General features: G+C 39.6%; 1 protein-coding gene and 1 pseudogene across 10 annotated transcripts in view; one reads left to right on the top strand and one right to left on the bottom strand.

Moving 5' to 3' along the window:
- Nucleotides 1–18,210, top strand: part of QTMAN (queuosine-tRNA mannosyltransferase) — a 386,232-nt gene that overhangs the window by 290,301 nt on the left and 77,721 nt on the right. The gene's annotated exons all lie outside the window — the stretch shown is intronic.
- LOC118534786 (proteasome activator complex subunit 1-like) lies at nucleotides 9,511–10,513 on the bottom strand (annotated as a pseudogene).

Here is an 18,210-nt window from a genome sequence, read left to right as displayed (position 1 = left end):
AGATGTTCAAATATTTCCCATCAGAGAAAATAAGAAGGGGTGGGGGAGACAGATGCTTTTTCAGGTGACCTAAAAAGGCTTAGATTGGGTTGACTATCTGTGCCTAGAAGCTCTTAACCCAGGTTAGCCATTGTGATGCCTTTATGAAACCCTTTGGTGTCTTGAATAGATTTTTGTGGACAGGTGGCTTTTTTTTTGCAAACTGTCAGGCCATGCAAGACTCACCAAAAGGAGATGATAAGTTCAAGTTCCCTTTTCAGTACTTAGGATCTTGGGAGGTATAATGAATCCATGATACAAGACCAAAACCGAACTCTTCATTTTCTTTCTAAGACCAGCTTCTCTTCCTCTTTCTGTCTCTGCTTTTGCAATCATTATTTGTTCTTGTTTTGTTTTGTTTTGTTTTTCCTGTAAATGAGGCTACTATTTTCTGTTCATCCAGATTCAAGCTCTCCCATTGGCTGAATAACATCTAAGCTCCTTAGCATGTCCTCTGCCCTGAAGGCCTTCCACATTCTCTTGTCTAATCTCACTTCTTTCTTACCCCTGTCCCTTCTTCAAGCTGGGCTGACTTCTCTCCTCCATACTTTGTCTAATATTGACCCCAGTGCCTGTATGCAGCCTAGTCCTTAGTTTCTTTTTTTTTCTCTCCACCCAGCAGGTCTGCCTATCCTGAAATGTCATTCAAACTGTCGAAAGTTTCCCTTCAAAAAACATACCAACCCAAAGGCATCTCCTCTAGGAACTCGCACAGAGAGTCATTTGTGGTGTCCTAGCCACCTCAACAAAGGCCACACTCCATAGCAGGGCATATTATGGGGCCTTCATAATTACCTCCCCAGTCTCTTCTTTCTCAGCACTCTCATCCCATCTCCCCATACACACACAGATCCCCAAACTCCCAGACAGGACCTTCTCTCCCTTGCCTCCACCTCCCCATGTTCCCTTATCTGCCTGAAGTGCATCCTTCCTTCCTTCCGGGGCTCACTCTCGTTTATCCTTCAGAGCTCCTAAGAAGCCTCCTCTAAATTGGTTCCATGCTCCAGCATGCTCTGCACCCACTCCAATCCTAGCCCTCATTACACAACACTAAAATTCTCCTTTTCACCTCTTTTATTTACTTCACTAGATTGTGAACTCCTTGCAGCCATGGCCACATTTTGTTTATCACTGTATCCACAGAACGGTGCCAAATATAAGACACTAATGAGATGTGCTGGTAGTTAAGAACAGGTATGGTGCTTAGAGTCGGTCTTATATTATGGTTCACTCCACTATTTTCTCTTGGGACGTAAGTGTCCTAACAGCATGGGTTATGCTTTTAAACAGCTTCATTCGGAAAGTGTATTGTACACTATTTGTATATGACAGAATATTTTTCTCTTGAATTACTCATTCAGATGAGCAAGCATTACTCTTCAAACTGTGCTCTCACAAAACTACAATTATTTCAGTGCTGATGTTATTTCTTAAAATATGTTGGGAAATCTCCTCCACTAATAGTTCAGGAACCACCCAGGAAAACCAGTTTTGTTACTTATTGTGACCTAAGATATTACTCAACTTAGTCATCACAGTTAGTCGCTTTTGAACTCTAACTTCTGGTCATGAGTTAAAATGCCTCAACCCCCAAAGTTAGTAATTTTGAGCATATTTATTATAATGGATTGTGAAATTCCCAAGGGCAGTGACAGTATCTGGCATAGTCAATGAATGAATGATTGAATGGAAGAAAAAAGTATGTGATCGCCTCCAGAGACCGAAAACGTACTCACATGTTTCCAGGGATATCAACCTAATTGGAGTACATTTTGGAAGAGAGGTTATTTCAGTGTATTTCTTTTAGCAAAATGAAAAATAATGATAAATCCGTCTCACTCTCTGAGAGTCATGCCCTGCATTTTCTGTGTTGGTTAAGGAGCTTTGAGCCACTGACAGGTGTGTCAGTATTTGGGTTTGAGTTCTTCCCATCATCTGATAACTGAGTCCTTTCTTTGAAGTCTCCCTTTTCAGTCCCCCACCCTGGGGATTCTAGACTTTCACCTACTTAAGCTTCTTTCCTCATAAACTCTTATTTTCCTCCGTCCCATCTTTCTTTCTGTGTCTTTTCTTTCATTCCAGTTATGGATTTTCTGACACCTGACTTCAAGATCCTCTTATCTTTACGGCCATGAACTTTTAGGGTCTTAGTGATATATAGCTCACTGACATAGATGCTTTTAGGGTATACAGTAGACGAGAGGAGAGTGTCCTTATAAAACAACGTGGAGCCCTAGACCTCCAAGTAGGGCAAATAGAAAAAAAAATTATAACATTGTTTTCTTCTTTTAGAAAGTAGCATAAGTCTAGTGAAATAAATGAACAACATCAAGTGCAAATTAACTCATGCAGAAATAAGTGATAATGAAGTAGAACAATCATGAGGGCACAGTTTCTTTTAAACAATAGTCTTGAGGGTTTGTTGTATCCTGAGTGTGGTACAATTATTGCTGCCATACACATACGCATGCACATTTGCACACACTAGCATGTAAAGTTGAAACTGAATATGGGGCATTTTCTGCTTTGAACTTTAAGAAAAATTTAAAAGTATTCCAAAAGTCAACTTTCATTCCCTTCTTTTGTGGGATATTTAAAGAAAAAAAGAAGTCCATGGAGGCAAAAGGGACGTATTTCTTGCATAAGCCTTTGCTATAGCTACTGAGAATATGTACCCCCTGTTTTTATCACTCTGAATGGCATATTCAGACCAGGTCCTCAGCAAGTCATCCATAATTTTCCAGAAGTATACAAGTAGCTTCAATGACATTTCATCAAATGTTTTCCAAAGTACAAGTTTCTAAGACTTCAGCCTACTGGGTCAACTTTAAAAAAAAAAAAAAGTCAATTGAAAGAAGTTTAAGAAAACCCAGGCCAGTGCTGATCAGTATATGGAAGTGGATGTTACAGCACCCAGTGTTGCTCCTTTGCTTTTCTGGTCCCCGTAAACCGCCACTTAAAAATAGGAGTGACCCAGGCAGAAGTTGGGACAAGATTGTGGCTATATGGGATGATACCAAGGACATAGTGGCATTACTCCCCAGATCTATAAGCAAATGGCATATTTGATTTGTGACTATTTCTCAGAAAATGCATTTTTATTTTTCATTACTGAACAAAATAAAGAACTTACCACAGAATATAGCTTGCCAAACTTGTTTATTTTGGAGGCAACCTCAGACTTGTTTTTACTCTTTCAGGGAGGGGTATCAGAGTGATGATAGTAGAAGACTCCCTCACCCAGAAGCCTGAAGACATGGTTCTAATTCCTTGACAGAGTCAAAGGTCACATAGTTGTATCTTTGAGTTAAATTTTCTAGAGTAGTGTTCCCTAAAATGTGTTCTATACATGTAGTTCCATGAAATGCTCCTTTTTTTAAAAAAAGAAGGGGGGGGTGAAGGGAGGAGCTCCACACACTTTATCTCCCTATAAATATTCACAAAGCACATTCGTATTCAAGTCTGAGAATCCCTGAAGAAAATAAATCTAACTTTATTTAATCTAATCTTTATTTAATCTAATATTTCTAAAACCTAATATTTAACCACAGATGATGATGATGATGATGACTTTTAACTCATAGAGGAACTAGAATCCTGAGGAACTAGTATTTTCTAGAACACACTTTGGGAAAGATGCTTTTTAGACCTTTGGCTCCCCATCTTTGGGAAAAGATGCATTTTAGACCTTTGGCTTCCCATCTTAAAAATGAGGGCATAAAATTAAACAATTTATCTGGTTCCTCTCCAATCTCAATTCTGTGGTTCTATAAAAATTTTAATTGCATAGTCACCAAAATCAAAAGTTACATAAATAGCAGGGAGAAAGATGATTTTTCACACAAAGTGTGTAAAAACAAATACTCTTTTACATGTTGTGTTTACTATCGCATAAATGGTCTCTTTCTCTTTATCTTAGGCTCCTTCATACTCTTTTTAAAAATAATATAAAATCCACACATCATTCCTTATTTTTAATTTAATTTAAATTTAATTTCTATTGAGGTTTAAAATCCATGTTAAATTTCCTATATAGTATCAGGTTAAAATTGTGTGGTAAGTCTACAGGAAAAAATAGGAATCATTTTTCAAGTTTTATGAAAGTCTGTATTTTTCAAGTCTCATTGCTGTTGTTGTCCCCCACACATAAGTTCCTCAGAGAGCATGAACAGTATTCTCTTAATTATTTCTGAATGTTCCATCACACACAATATTGGGTACTCTGCAGTTGCTTCTTATTTTTGTAAAAGTACCCAAGAATGGCTAAATTGCTTAAAAGGAAACTACAACATTTTATCTCATGTTTTTAAATGTTGTATGGGTATAGAGAGAGTTATATTCTTGTTTTTAAACTATTGGAGAAGCAGAACATTTGTAGAACTAATACCTACTTACAGAGTAGCATGCTTTCTGTCTCCCCGGGATGGGATATGTTGTTCCACCTCTACGTCACTATAACTGTGTCATAGCTGTGTCACCCTAACCATGGGGAATAACTCTTAGACTCTGAATTTACCCATACACAAAATCTTTTGAGGACATTTTCCAAACTGTTTGCTACCTAATTATCTGTCTCCCTCTCCACTCCTCAATTTATATGTATGTATCAAAATGCTGTGAAATGTCTCAAAGTAGAGGGGACAAACTCCTATCACAGTATAACCATTCTTGGTTATATATAGAGTTTATATGATGTTCACAACAATGAATGATTATGAATAAATATTTTTTACTGGGGAAAGAAGCAGGTGAGGTTACGAAAATACATTTCTTGAGCACTTGCGGTATGTCAAGCATAGCCATTATAATGTAATTCACAAAAGTGGAGGCATCATCACCATTCTCATGTTAAAGAAACTGAGGCTCAGAAGAGACCGATTTTTTTTTTACCAAGGTCACACAGTGAGTGGCAGAGTTGAGATTTGAGCCAAGTGCTTCTAATTTCAAGTCCACACTCTTTCCGAAATGGAAGCAGTGGTATATTTTTTCTTCTAAAATCATCTAGCAGTTGAAGCGTTGTGTTACAGAAAGTCTTTTAATGAGAATTGAACCATTGAGTCGTTCTGAGGAGATTTCTATATCCATTCTATCAAATTGCCAAAATTCCAGAATCCTTTTCTCTTTTTGCCCGAATGCATTACATATGTCTAAAAAGGTTTGATAATAAAGTAGAAAATTGTTTTCCTTAGTCATTGATGAGTGTTAGATTACATTCTGAGATGGTTATCTGAAACATGTGTCTGTGGAATATTGTATGTAAAATTTCAGAAGGATTGTTCTTCAAAGTTTAAAACAGAACAGAGAGGCCCGGGGCATTTGTTTGTTTTCTGTCCCTGCCCCCACAGCCCTGAGCATCTCCTTTGGGCTGGTGTGACGCGGGTGCTGCCACCCCCAGATCCCTCTGCTTTGGGTGCACACCCCCTCCCGGGCCTGGAGACAAGCTGGCCTTGAGTGAAGGGTGAGGGGACACCCACACAGAGAGTGCCCATGCCATTCATGTTCCAATCAGCACTGAAGGACAGCTTCTTATGGGTAGATGGCAAATATTTTCTACTCAATTTTTGCAAAAACATGTTGAGATGAAATTGATATAACATAAAATTTATCCATTTTCAAGTGAACCGTTCATTGGCAGTTAGGCCACCACCACTTCTGTCTAGTTCTGGAACATTTCCACCTCCAAAGAAAAACCCCTTCCCCATTAAGCACGTTCTCCCCCTACCTCCCTCGCCCCTGCCCTGGCAACCACCACTCTGTGTTCTGTCTCTGTGGATTGACCTCTTCCTATAGATGAAATCGAACCACATGTGACTTTTGTGCCTGGCTACTTTCGTTTAGCATGATGTTTTCAGAGTTCATCCATCTGCCATCGTGTATCAGTACTACTTCATTCCTTTTTATGGCCGAATAATATTTCATAGTATGTCTATGCTACCATTTATTTATTCATTTATTTATTGATGGGCATTTGGGCTGTTTCTACTTCAAGGCTATTTTTTTAACAATATATGTACCTGTAATTACCTCCCGGAAAGCCTGCTGCAAAAGCACTTCAAATGGGCAGCTTATGGTTGCAGAGGAAGCCCCATAGAGCTGAATCTGAGGTTAGCCTGCCATTAAGGTGCTTTTTGATCCTGAACTCACTGAAATGTATTGTTACGCTACTTTAATAAGTGATATACAGTGTATGTGCGTTATACATACTATGCCAAAAACTAGCTTTTAGATGTAATATGTAATTATTTATGATGTTTTTGTTTGTGTTCAGTACTGAACTTAAGAGAATTATACAATGCCTATTTGGATAGCTTAGGTTAGAGACACAAAAAATAAGTTCTCCCAAAAGCTCTAGTAACCAAAAGCGTTAAGTATACTTTTTTGTCAATTAATAAAGAAAAGCTATTGACATTAAATTATATGGCATGTCTACATATATAATAATTATGCAGCCAAGGCTTTTCCTTTTGTAACAATTTATACATTACATAAACCTAAGTTTCTCATCCAAGTATCATTTCAAGAGAGGCAAGTTTAAATAATGGAGGCAACGAGGAAACATAATATAACGATAATGTTCTTTGGTGCGGTTTGGAGGGTTTTAGGAAACATTTGGAACCATTTTTCTCATAAAGTCACTTAACTATTGAAGTGTTATGATAGCATTTCCCTCTGTGTTGTATATGATACAAAAGGAGTCCAGTTAAAGGAGACAACAATTCTAAATATTCTGATTAGAGGGATTTCCACTAACCAGGAAATTACATGCTCTGGTATCCTGGTATTAGTTTAATACAAAGATGCAGCAAAATAAGGAAAGGCCAGGTGATTCAGGGAGTCCCCTTTGCTTTCAAATGCCCATTTCTTTGCAGCTTCATTTAGCAAACCTACATTAAACTTTTTGGAATAGAGGGACAAGGACCTGAATTTTCAGAGTAAATATTCTCTAATTAAATTGATCTGATATTTCATTTTTTTGAGGATTATTTCTAACTAGATTATAAGCTATACTTCTCTCAAAACTGTTGTGATGAAGAAAATGTTTAAACTTTTCTTACACCATTATTATTGGCCTTTTTGAAACTTGACAGATATGTGCCTCAAAGGTTCTAAACATCTGTCAAGTGTTAACTTAAATTAAGTTCCCTTGTGAATTGATAACCATTATGTTCTTTGCATTTGACATGTAGATACTCACTGGTGATTGTTTCTTATTATAAATAACTATAGCCTTTTTATAAATTTAAATTGTAACAGCGATTAAAATGTAATGCTTTTTTAAGGTGTATAATCTGTTGAATAAGGAAATGAAAACTATTTCATGTGTGCTTTTAAGAAGTACAGAGTATTTTTGTTATATTGGAGCCTAAAAACCATTTCTGTTGAGGGTTGCAGTGCTATCTATTATTACGGATGACTAGAGGCTACGGCTAAGCTATACATCAGAATGAATAAATTTCCTTGTCAGTGAACGTTGGGAAAGTACTTGAGAGACCAACCTCAAGAAAAGGGAATTTGTTTCAGGCTGTCACTGAAGTGGTCATTTCCAAGCCCCTCCCCTTCAAACAAAAATGAAACAGAACAGAACAAAACAGAGGCTTCAGCACCAGGTAATTTAAAGGACAAAGAGGAACTGGGAGAACAACATTGACTTTAATCGAACTCCCCTTAAAAATGAAACATGGTGCTTTTGGTAGGGTAGAATGAGGATCCTCAGCAACTTCAATTAAACTGTTTCCATTTCCAAATAGAATTTTCTGAGGAAATGGACTAGAGATGGGATCCAAAGCTGAGTGTGGCATCCAGCAACCAGCATCTTTCATTGTCTTTCAACCTTAACTAAAAAAGGATGGCCTAAGACACAGGCCACTCACTAGTCTCCGAACAGCAATTGAAAACAAGTGGTTAACTGATTCAGTGCCAGGGGCCGCACTGCACAAGTAAGCAGGGTGGTAGTATCATGCCTGGAGCTTAGAGGCTGGTACACGAGGCAGTCAAATCATAACACAGTGGGAGGGGGCTGGGCAGTGGTGTGTGTGTGCATGTGGGTGAGACACCCATCCTTGCCGGGGCACAGTCATCTAAAGCCCGGAAGCCGGACGTGCATTGCTATGTCCAGGCCTCTGTTCTAAATTAGCAAGAGATTAAAGACATAATCCAAGAATCTTTCATTGGCGGGTATCTTAGTGGTCATTGTATCCAAGGGGACAGCTCTCATTGTTCATATAGCTTACCTTAGAACGATCCAAAATGAGATTTCCTCAGTATATCCATTCACTCCAATGCTACCCTCTTGAAGAGAGAACAATCAGCAGAAAACAAGTAGACTCCACTCCCGGACAGTGTAAGAACCCCGAATATGTGAAGACCTACTCTTCCCAGCTTTGTTCTGCATGCACGTGGCTGCACTCAGACCCCACTTCCCACACCATCTTTTCCACAGGAAAAGATTTCTCAGATTTGTGAAATGTTTCTCCAACCTAAGCATATACCAAATTCTGTTTACTCTCCATGTTTTTCCTCTGTTGCTAAGAGTTTCATGATGCTAAGTGGCCGCTCTCTTTCAAGATCCTGATCATTTCCACACCCCCTACTCACCCCTCCATCTCTAATTGTCTGATTTAAGTCCAGAAAAGTAGTTTCCCTACTTGCTTCATCTGCCTTTTTAGAGCTTAAACTCTTAGCAAAGTGAGTCAAGAATTTATCCAATATTGTGTTTTTGCCAAGCAAGCCTTCCAGATGGTGTCCTCATGGTTGAAGGCCCCCACCACTGCTTTATGTTACTTCTGTGCCTGTTTTATGGTCTCTGTTACCAAACCATCTCCCTCTACCTGGACTGGTAGTCTGGAGTGCACTTCCAAGAAGAAGTATGTATATAGATATATATCACCACCATTTTTTCTCTTCTCTCCGAAGTGCTTTCACCCTTGAGTTTATAACCTACAAGACAGATATTATGATCTTTGTAATGTACATGGCTCCCTACTTTGAGCAAATCTTTTTCTTTTGGATGAATTTTTTTCCTTTTGGCCAGCGTTTATTCTTAATAATAGCACTAATATTAAAAAGCTACTATTTATTCAGTGGTTACTCTGTGCCACATTCCATATTAGGTCATTAATATCTATGACTTCATTTGATACAAAATATACTAACAGTAATTCTTACAATGTAGATATCATCCTTTCCATTTTACCTATGAGGGCACCGAGGCTTGGGGGAGTAAAGTCACTTGCTTGCCCAAGGCTACACCATCATAAGTGATAAGCCCAGGATTTGAACCCAGAATCCTAATACTTCAACACTTGCATTCTTTTTTTTTTTTTTTTGAAGAACAATAGTGTGACTATTTATTATGCTTCAGAAGCAAGGGGAGGGAGAAACCTCAACAGGCTGAAGGCAGGGGAGATCTGGAATCCTTTGTAAAAGAGAGGAAGGTCTCTGCTGGGCCCATTACAGAATGAGAGGAGATTCTCAATAGATCATTCCTTTTCTTTCTCCCCTGGACTTCTTGAGCTTCTCAAAGCTTTTCAGGATGATGTCATAATAACACAGCATTGAGGATCTCCATGACCATCCATTGGATGTCCTAGCCCTCTGCCTCATCCAGAGCTTGTGCACCAGCTGCCAGTAGTCACCCACATGGGGCTGCTTGGCTCACAACATCGTCCCACTGAGAGAAATACTTGAAGGTTTGAGTGTGGAAGGCTTCTAACTTGGTCTGAAGGTTGTCATCAGTTTGAACACCTTCTCTTGGACAGCCAGTCCAAAATTGTTCCCATCCTTGATCTGAGGTATCTGCAGCTGTGGTGACCAGGTTGAGCTGCTCAATGACATCCTTGATCTCAGGCTTTAGACACTGAAGGAGGACCGCAATCTTCTCATTGCAGTTCACTAGGCCACAGGGAGGACCTTTGTCGTCTTCTTCCCCTTTCTTCTTTTCATCTTTGTCTTCTTTCTTCTGCTCTTTCTTCTGCTCCTCCTCCTCTTTCTCCTTGACTGGATCAGGCATTGGGATGTCCAACTGGGCCTTCAGATTGCTCAGATTGGCTTCATTGAGAGCTGGCTCCTTTAAAAATGCATCCAACTCAGGGGCACCTGAGTGGCTCAGTCAGTTAAGTGTCTGCTCTTGATTTTGGCTCACGTCATGATCTCAGGGTCGTGAGATCCAGCCGCATGTCAGGCTCCACATGGAGCTTGGGATTCTCTCTCTCTCCCTCTGCCCCTCCCCTGCATCCTCCTCCACCCACTTTCTCTCTCTCTCAAAAAAAAAAAAAAAAAAAGCATCCAACTCAGAAATCTTCTTGGGGAAGTAGCTCCCCAGTAGGTTCTCTGTCTTGGTACACAGGTCATCATGGAACACATCCACCTTGGCTTGGGCTTCAGGCTGGACCGTGAGTGTGGCCATGGCCAGGGTGGGAGCCTAGTGCCCGTGAGAAGTGGAATGGGCACTGAGACAAGAAAGCAAAAGCAGTACTCACCACCTGCATGGCCTTCCTGGGTAGCAGGGAGTCAACACTTAAATTCCTAGTCAGTACCTGCTTCCCTTCCCCTGGTCCCTTGCAGTACCTTGGAAGTGAATCATACCCTTTAAGAGCATACCTTCTTGCATAAAAATTCCAAGTTAAATCAATCTTGTTCAACCTTGTGTGTTGGTATACAGACCTCTTAGTCTCAAAATTTTCCTTCTCTTTGGTTTCCCTTTATTTTCCCTGAAATTTTCTGGGTATTTTTATCACTTGCTCCTTTTTTTTATCCCCCAAGGTTTCAGGTTTTATGAGTTGTGTCTGAGGGTTTTTCTCCCTCTCCTCCTTCCAAAATTTAGTTTAGAGGCTTCTTGATGATACTGACAAATTAAGGATATTCTTTCCTAGCTTCATGAAAAACACTTTTCTTTTCCTTTGTTGGAGTTTATAAAACCAACTCTTAGCACTGTCCGTGTAGCCACATGTTTGCTCCTTCTATCCTATTTTTGCTTCTACGGTTATAACCTTCCCTTGAAAAAAGAGATAAACACCACCCATCCATACCTCCCCCCTGCCCCTGCAACTATACCCTCCTCCCCAAGTCCTCGAATTCTCTTCCTAGATGGCAATTACAGTAGTTCTCCATTCTGGCGGCACATAGAATCACCTGGTATAAACAAATACCAGTGCCCAGGGGCTATCCCAGATCAATTGAATCAGAGTCATTGGGGATGGGTCCTAGACATCATTAGTATTTTAAAACTCCTCAAGTGCTTTAAAACTTTTGATTTGCATCCTCTTTAAGACTCACAGCATTATGAACTTTGGCAGTAGCATTCATTCCCACTGAAATGAACAGAAGTGGGTACATTTTATGAATCTTGGCAGACTCCATCTCCTACTAAGATTCATGCTGTAGGAAGACAATGTGCCTCTTACTTAGCTTGGCTACAGCTTTGTTCACAGGCATGAACAAGTTCCATGAGGATTCTCTTCTGCATGCAATTAGTAACAGCACTGTGCCTACCTCCTAAGGTCTGAGAATACTCCTAGAGCTTTGTGGTGTATCTGCAATCACCCTCCATGGAGAGCCCAGCACCTTTGGTGTACTTGCAAGTGCACACTTTTCTTCCTGTCTCTTTTGGCATGTATTCTTTTGCTGACTGTTCGCTTGTCATTTATTTTCCTCTCCTTTCTTAACATCTTTTTCTTTTGGATTCCTTCTAAGATCTTTGTATGCTTCTGTTCTAATCTAGGTCAGAGAGATGTCCTAAAGTCTATTTATCTCTAGCAGGAAACAAACGAGCATTTAGAGTAGACTCAACCAAGGCAGGAACACAAACAAAAATACTGTCTGTAAGGTGTGATTCCTACCTTCTAGAGCTTACTCTTAGTTCAGAAGGGAAAATGAAGTTACGTAAAAGCAGCAGAGCATATGTAGTCATCAACATTCTGGAGTCTCAGAGAAAGCACCTTGGGGAAGGTAGATCTTGAACTGAAACTTTCAACATTAAGAGTAGAGCGGGCACCTCAGTTTGATTGAACAACATCAGTGAATGTGTGGTGGTAGAATTCAATATGGATTATATGAAGAAGAATTTGTCCCAAGGAGAGTGTGAGATCTAGAGAAGATTAGATGGGGTGGGGTTGAATTAGGAGAGAAAGGTAGTTAGCAGGATGGTAAGATTGATGATTCCACCCCACCTCCCTATTCACAACAATTGCTAGACTCTAAAATGTAGAGGTCAAGCACCACATCTTCAGTATGCTCCCATGCTTAGCATAGTGCCTAACAAAGAGCAGTCATATAAAATATATTTGGGAATTAAGAAATTCTCAACCCTAGGAGGGTGTTATAAATCCCTTTAGAAGTTAGGTGAACTTAACAGACTCTAGTCTTTAGAAAAATGTAAGTATATGCCACACACACACACATACACACATATATACACACAACTTTCCATATAATTACAAGGGACTCCCTGAAGACCATTCAGGGTCTCCAGGTTAATAATTGGTGATTTGGAGATGTGTGACACATGATTTATGCCTTGAATATTACTCAGACTCTCTCCTGTGATTTAAACTTAAAAAGAACTGTTCTATGAAGTTTTTCTAGTTGTATAAAAGTTCTTGAAAAAAGGCATTGTGGGTAGATTTTATTATTGTGAAAGATAATATCTATTTCCATGAACAAAGTACAGTCTACTCTAGACACCTTTTTCAACTAGTTCATCCCCATAATTCTAACTGGTTTTGAGAAACTGATGAATGCATTACTATTTTTACAGAGAACATTCTTCAATAAAATCATAGTGTTATCTCACAATAACATTGAGTTGCTTTTGTAGTTTACCTGTGTGACCATATGCAGTTAAAGAACAGTGCAAAGAATCAAAACAAATTATGCCAAAAGAGACAATGTTTCCAACAACTTTCTTTTACTTTCTATGACATACGGCAAGAATACCCTTTAGTTAAACATGGGTGGTAACACGATAGGCACTTAATATCTGACTACCTGTTGAAAACTACTCAGTACTTGAATACAAGTTATTACTAGATAGTGTTTTGACTAAGAAGAAGTTGAAGAGGAGAAAACATTCTTAAGAATGAAGATTTTGGGGGCACCTGGGTGGCTCAGTCGTTGAGTGTCTGCCTTCGGCTCGGGTCATGATCCCAGGGTCCTGGGATCGAGCCCCGCGTCGGGCTCCCTGCTCTGCGGGAAGCCTGCTTCTCCCTCTCCCACTCCCCCTGCTTGTGTTCCTGCTCTCACTGTCTCTCTCTCTGTCAAATAAATAAAATCTTAAAAAAAAAAAAAAGAATGAAGATTTTGATATTGCTCTCTAGGTATGAGATTCTTTCCTGTTCATTACCTTCCTCTCTCTGAGCTTAGCTACCATGTTTTTTATTGGCCCATCCTCAAATCTCTGCACTTCACATCCAGCTTAAAACAGATTTCTCCAAAAACTTTTTTCCTAGATATTCTTGGTTTTCTTCGAGTGCCTTATGCAGCTGCACCAATGAAAAATAATAGAAAAAAGAGAAGATATGGTAAGGGATTGTGGGTTGTTGTTGGCATCATAGTCTTCCATCCTCACTACTCCAGTATCTGGGAAGTTTTTAGACCAGTAATACCACTGATAGCCACCAGTGCAAGGTGAAGGATTCAATGGTAGCTATTTAGAGCAGAAATAGAAATAAATATAAGAAAATATTTGAATTCATCACTATTTCTGGAACTTTTCTAGGAGACTTTCTCCAGTTATGGCACCCAAAACATCAGCATCCAGCTTATCTAGTCTAAGCAAGTGTGTTTTCTTTCTAAAGCAAGTGGCCTCGGTATAGATTTACTGATGTATAGTCTCTGCTCTGCATCACTCATACATATACCATTTCAACTAATTCTTAAAATAACTCTAAGAAGTCGTTCCCATTAAGTGAAAAACCAATGGCTCAACTAGGCTGTCTTGTTGGCCCGGGGCTACTTACCTATTAGGTGATAATCCTGAAATTTGAGTCCAAGGCGATTTGCCACTAAAGCCGCCTTGCAACACCCCCCTTCTAATGAAGACTTGTACGCACATACCCTACCTTCCCTCCCATTCCTATTTCTAGGACGTATGTGACACTTCAGTGAGAGCAAAATTTCATTGGCACTGTTACCAACCTCTCTGGAGTTGTGAACAAAATACAAATAAAACAAGATGGAAGGTTTTGCACATAAGTGTCTTTGCCCTTAACACCAGCAGCTTCTTTAATCCTAGAAGGCAGGAGTGATAAAGTGTATCTCTTTCAAAGAGTACATCCATATTGTTTTCCAATAGAAGAGTAACATATATTTGTCGGAAGATGACCTAAACTGATCCATTCTTTAATAAAACAGGGAAGTTGGATGGTTTTGCCAGTCCGTGAATGAATGGTCTTGTCAACATGATCCCAGGAGACTGGGAGTGACCTTGTGTTCTCTGTGGATGTGGCTTTGGGTCAAGGAGTATGAGGCCAATGGGTAGCAGCCTCACTTGACCTTTGAGAGCTTCTTGTAACTGTACCTTTAAAATCTCCAATGGCAGAAACGTTTTTTGTTTTTTTTCCGCCATATAACATGTAGATCGGGAGTTTGATATTTATTAAATCTTTTGAAAATAAAATTTGAATTTAAAAATAAGTACAGGCTTATTATAACTGTTTAGGTTCACTTTCTCTAGCAATCACCTTCATTTCCGTAAAACTGAAACTTTATTAAGCAACTGCTTGTGCCAAGCACTATGCTGAACAGTTTCCTGTAAATTATTATATTTTACCCTCTCAATGGTCCTATGGCCTTTTTAAAAAGGATCATGCCAATAATCAGGGAAGAGCAGTGTGGTTTTTGTTATAATGACAATGATTTCTTCCTATCCAGATAGGTTTTAAAATGTTACACTTACGACTTTTGTTATCTTTCCTTCCAAGAAAGGATAAATGCTATTTATGAGAAGCTCAGTTTAATAATATCAGATGAGCAGAATTCTGGGTTTTTTTAAAATGTTAGTTCTGACCAGAGAACTTTGGATACTGAAGGCCCTTACTCTAAGACAGTTCAACACAAGAGCAGGTCCAAAGAGTGTTTCATGCATCTTAAAATTTAAATTTACATTTAGCCAATGAGAGCTCAAAGCCAGTATCAGTGTTGATCATACAAAGGGAGATGTTTCTAATTAACTAACTTTAAAGCCTATCTTAATCACTTAGAGCATTCTTGTGCACATCTGCGCTGCAGGAGTAACTGGATTACCTCCATGGTGTATGTGTGTCAGGGTGTGCGTGTGTGTTTAAAGCAATGCTATAACTCTATCCAAATGCGATTCAGCACTGCTTTAAAGTTTAGAAGCAAATGTGTACTTAGTAACATAGTTTAAAAATTGAAAGCCCCCCCCCCCCCACCTTATATGTTCTTCTCTTGTAAATTGGGCTTGTTTGTGGAGGGCAGCCATTTCAAAAACTGTGACACATACATCCCAGAAGTCTTCCCTCTTACTTCGATCTAACCTAAATGAGCACCAGAGCCAGGGCCTCTCTTGTGGTTTTGCTTCATCTGACAATGACATCAGCATCTTTCCATTTGCCTTATTTTCGTAGAATGATGCCCGAAGTGAGTGGCGATGCCAGGAAAGGAAACTGAGTCCTAGGAGTAATTTTTCATTAGAGTAAATGAAGTGATATGATAAACAAGTCAAACCTGATGTGACAACATGGCACAAAGCCGTGATACAAAATGTTTGATTCTCTTCCTGTGAATGTTTTCTAAAGCTTTTATTATGCCTTTCCCATGTCTTGTGTGTATATATACTGATCAGTGGAAACATAATTCGTGTGCAGATATTTATTTCTATCAATGAATGACCAGATGGTTCTTGCCTATGTTGGAAGAGAATCATTTTCCCTATTCAGTAACTGAGGGACATTCTTTGTAACAAACTAAATAGGATGACCAACTCTAGCCCAAGTGAGAAACACGCAGCTGCCTTTCTCTACTTTGTAAAGTTGGCAGAGGCTCACACATGCCTTTATTCTTATTTTTTTTAATTGAAATAGTTTGTGTATTTTCCCCACTGAAGTAACACATGCTCATTGTGGAAAACTATGGCAATACAGACAAAAATAAAGAGGAAGAATGCTCATAAATTGATTTTTACTACCCATAACTAGCCACTTGGAGATTTAATGATGGTGATGAAGATACAAAGCTGATGTTTATTTGAATGCATACTCTTTGCTAAACACTGTGCTAAGTGCTGTACACAAATTAGTTTATTTAATTCTCCCCACAACCCACTGATGTAGGTAATGGTATTGACCACCCCCCCTTCGGAGCTGAGAACACTGACGCTCAGAGATGTAAATGAATCGCCTGAATCGCATGGCTTCTAGGTCCCAGTAGTAGCAGACGTCATGGACCTGAGATTGCCTGCCAGCTAGCCCCACTGACTGCTAAGAGTTAACTGATGAACTCTCCATCTGGTGTATACATTTCAACTATTTTTTTCACTTTTGCATGTTGCCCTTCAGTTTTTATTTATGAAGCTTTTGATGTTAAAACATTTTACTTTTACACAGACGAACCTGTTCTTTACTTTTGTGGTTTCTACCTTTAGTGTCGCCTTTCCTATTCCTAGTTTATAACACAGGAGGGAGGGAAAAAAAAGAAATGCTAACATTACCAGAAGAAAATAATCACAAGCCAGAAAGCCAGGGTGTCTGCCAAAGCTATCACCAACAGGAAGAGAAGGGAGATCTGAGATGTGTCTGAAGGCGGTGGCAAAAGGGGAAAATAAAACTAGTTCTTTATTATATTCATCAAGTGCAGTCCATTCAATAAACCAGTTACATGCACTTCCTTTCTTGCCTCCTGTCCTCCCCTTGAAGCTCCTGCAGCAGGCAAGCTCTGGACTAAGAAGAAGGACTAGAGGAAAAGAGAGGAGGGCTTGTTACATAGCTGGTGCTGTTGGAGGGTTTCTCTCATGGGTTTCAAATGCCTTCTGTCAGCAATAGGCAAATACCAGCTCTTTTGTGTGGTGCAGAGGTATGTTCTTTTGAGATGTTCCTGGGAAGACCTCGCACACAGAGGTATTCCCTAGCATGGATGAAACCCTCTCTGGGTGACCTCTTATCACTTCCTCCTCTCAGATCCTGACACAAGGGTATGACCCTTGCCTTGAAGTCAGCCTTCTTGAGCATAGTCCTTTCAATATGGTGCATGCATAACTCCCCTTCACCAGGAACGTGGGTTGGGGTGGGAGGAAATCAAGTATCCTTTCCCTTTCAAATGGTAAAAATTGGGCTTCTTCCTTTCTCCATCTGCCCTTTCTCCTTGCCCTGCCATATGGACAACTTCGGTCAGCCTCCTGCCTTCAGAATCCTGAAGTCAGGGCTATCATCAGGATCTATGGCCCATATTTTAGGGGGGCATGCAGTAGGTTCTCCCAAGAACACCTCTGAGCTCTGTTCTAGGAGCAGGAGGAGATTCTGAGTTTCAGCAGCTTGGAAGTCATCCAGTTTGAAGAAAGAGATGCCAGCCTCCCCTTCTGGCAGACATCCCAAATCTCTACAAGAGGTTCACATGGAGCCCATCTACACCAGTGAATTTCCTCCTCATTCTTAGGCTGTTAGAGAGTGATGAGTAAGAGTCATGGGGCCAATATTTCTACCTTTAGCAAGTCCTGCAGAGGTGTGTCTTGCACTTCCTTTTGGCATTTGTAGGTCTTAATCCTCAGGATGAGGACCTCAGCTGAAATGCCGAGATAATAGGAAAAGTCCCATTTTACACCATATGATGTAGAGTTATTTTGTGTTGTGAACATATCACATGATAAAAAGTTTCTAATTTTTTTTTTCCAAAATGGATAGTTAATTATCCTAGATACTTTCTCATTAGTTTGTTACTATTTTAATAGTGACCCAAGCCATCAATAAATTGATATTCATTTCTTCTAGAGGTATAACTCCATTACAATAATATGAAAAAAATGGTATCAGAGGAGTGCTCTGTATTGCAAAGCCATTTCTATGTCACAGTGTGTAGTCCTTCGAAGCAGTATTTTGTTGATCTTGGTGACAACAAATTCAATATATCTAATAATACTGCATAGCAGGTCTTCGTTCTCTTTCCTGTTGATGTGACAGTCACTCTTTAATGAAACCTTATTTTGTATACTGTTTGCATTGT

This window comes from Halichoerus grypus, chromosome 4, assembly GCF_964656455.1.
Source record: "Halichoerus grypus chromosome 4, mHalGry1.hap1.1, whole genome shotgun sequence".
In the NCBI taxonomy this organism is placed as follows: Eukaryota; Metazoa; Chordata; class Mammalia; order Carnivora; family Phocidae; genus Halichoerus; species Halichoerus grypus.
This window is presented reverse-complemented; position numbering and strand designations above follow the sequence as displayed.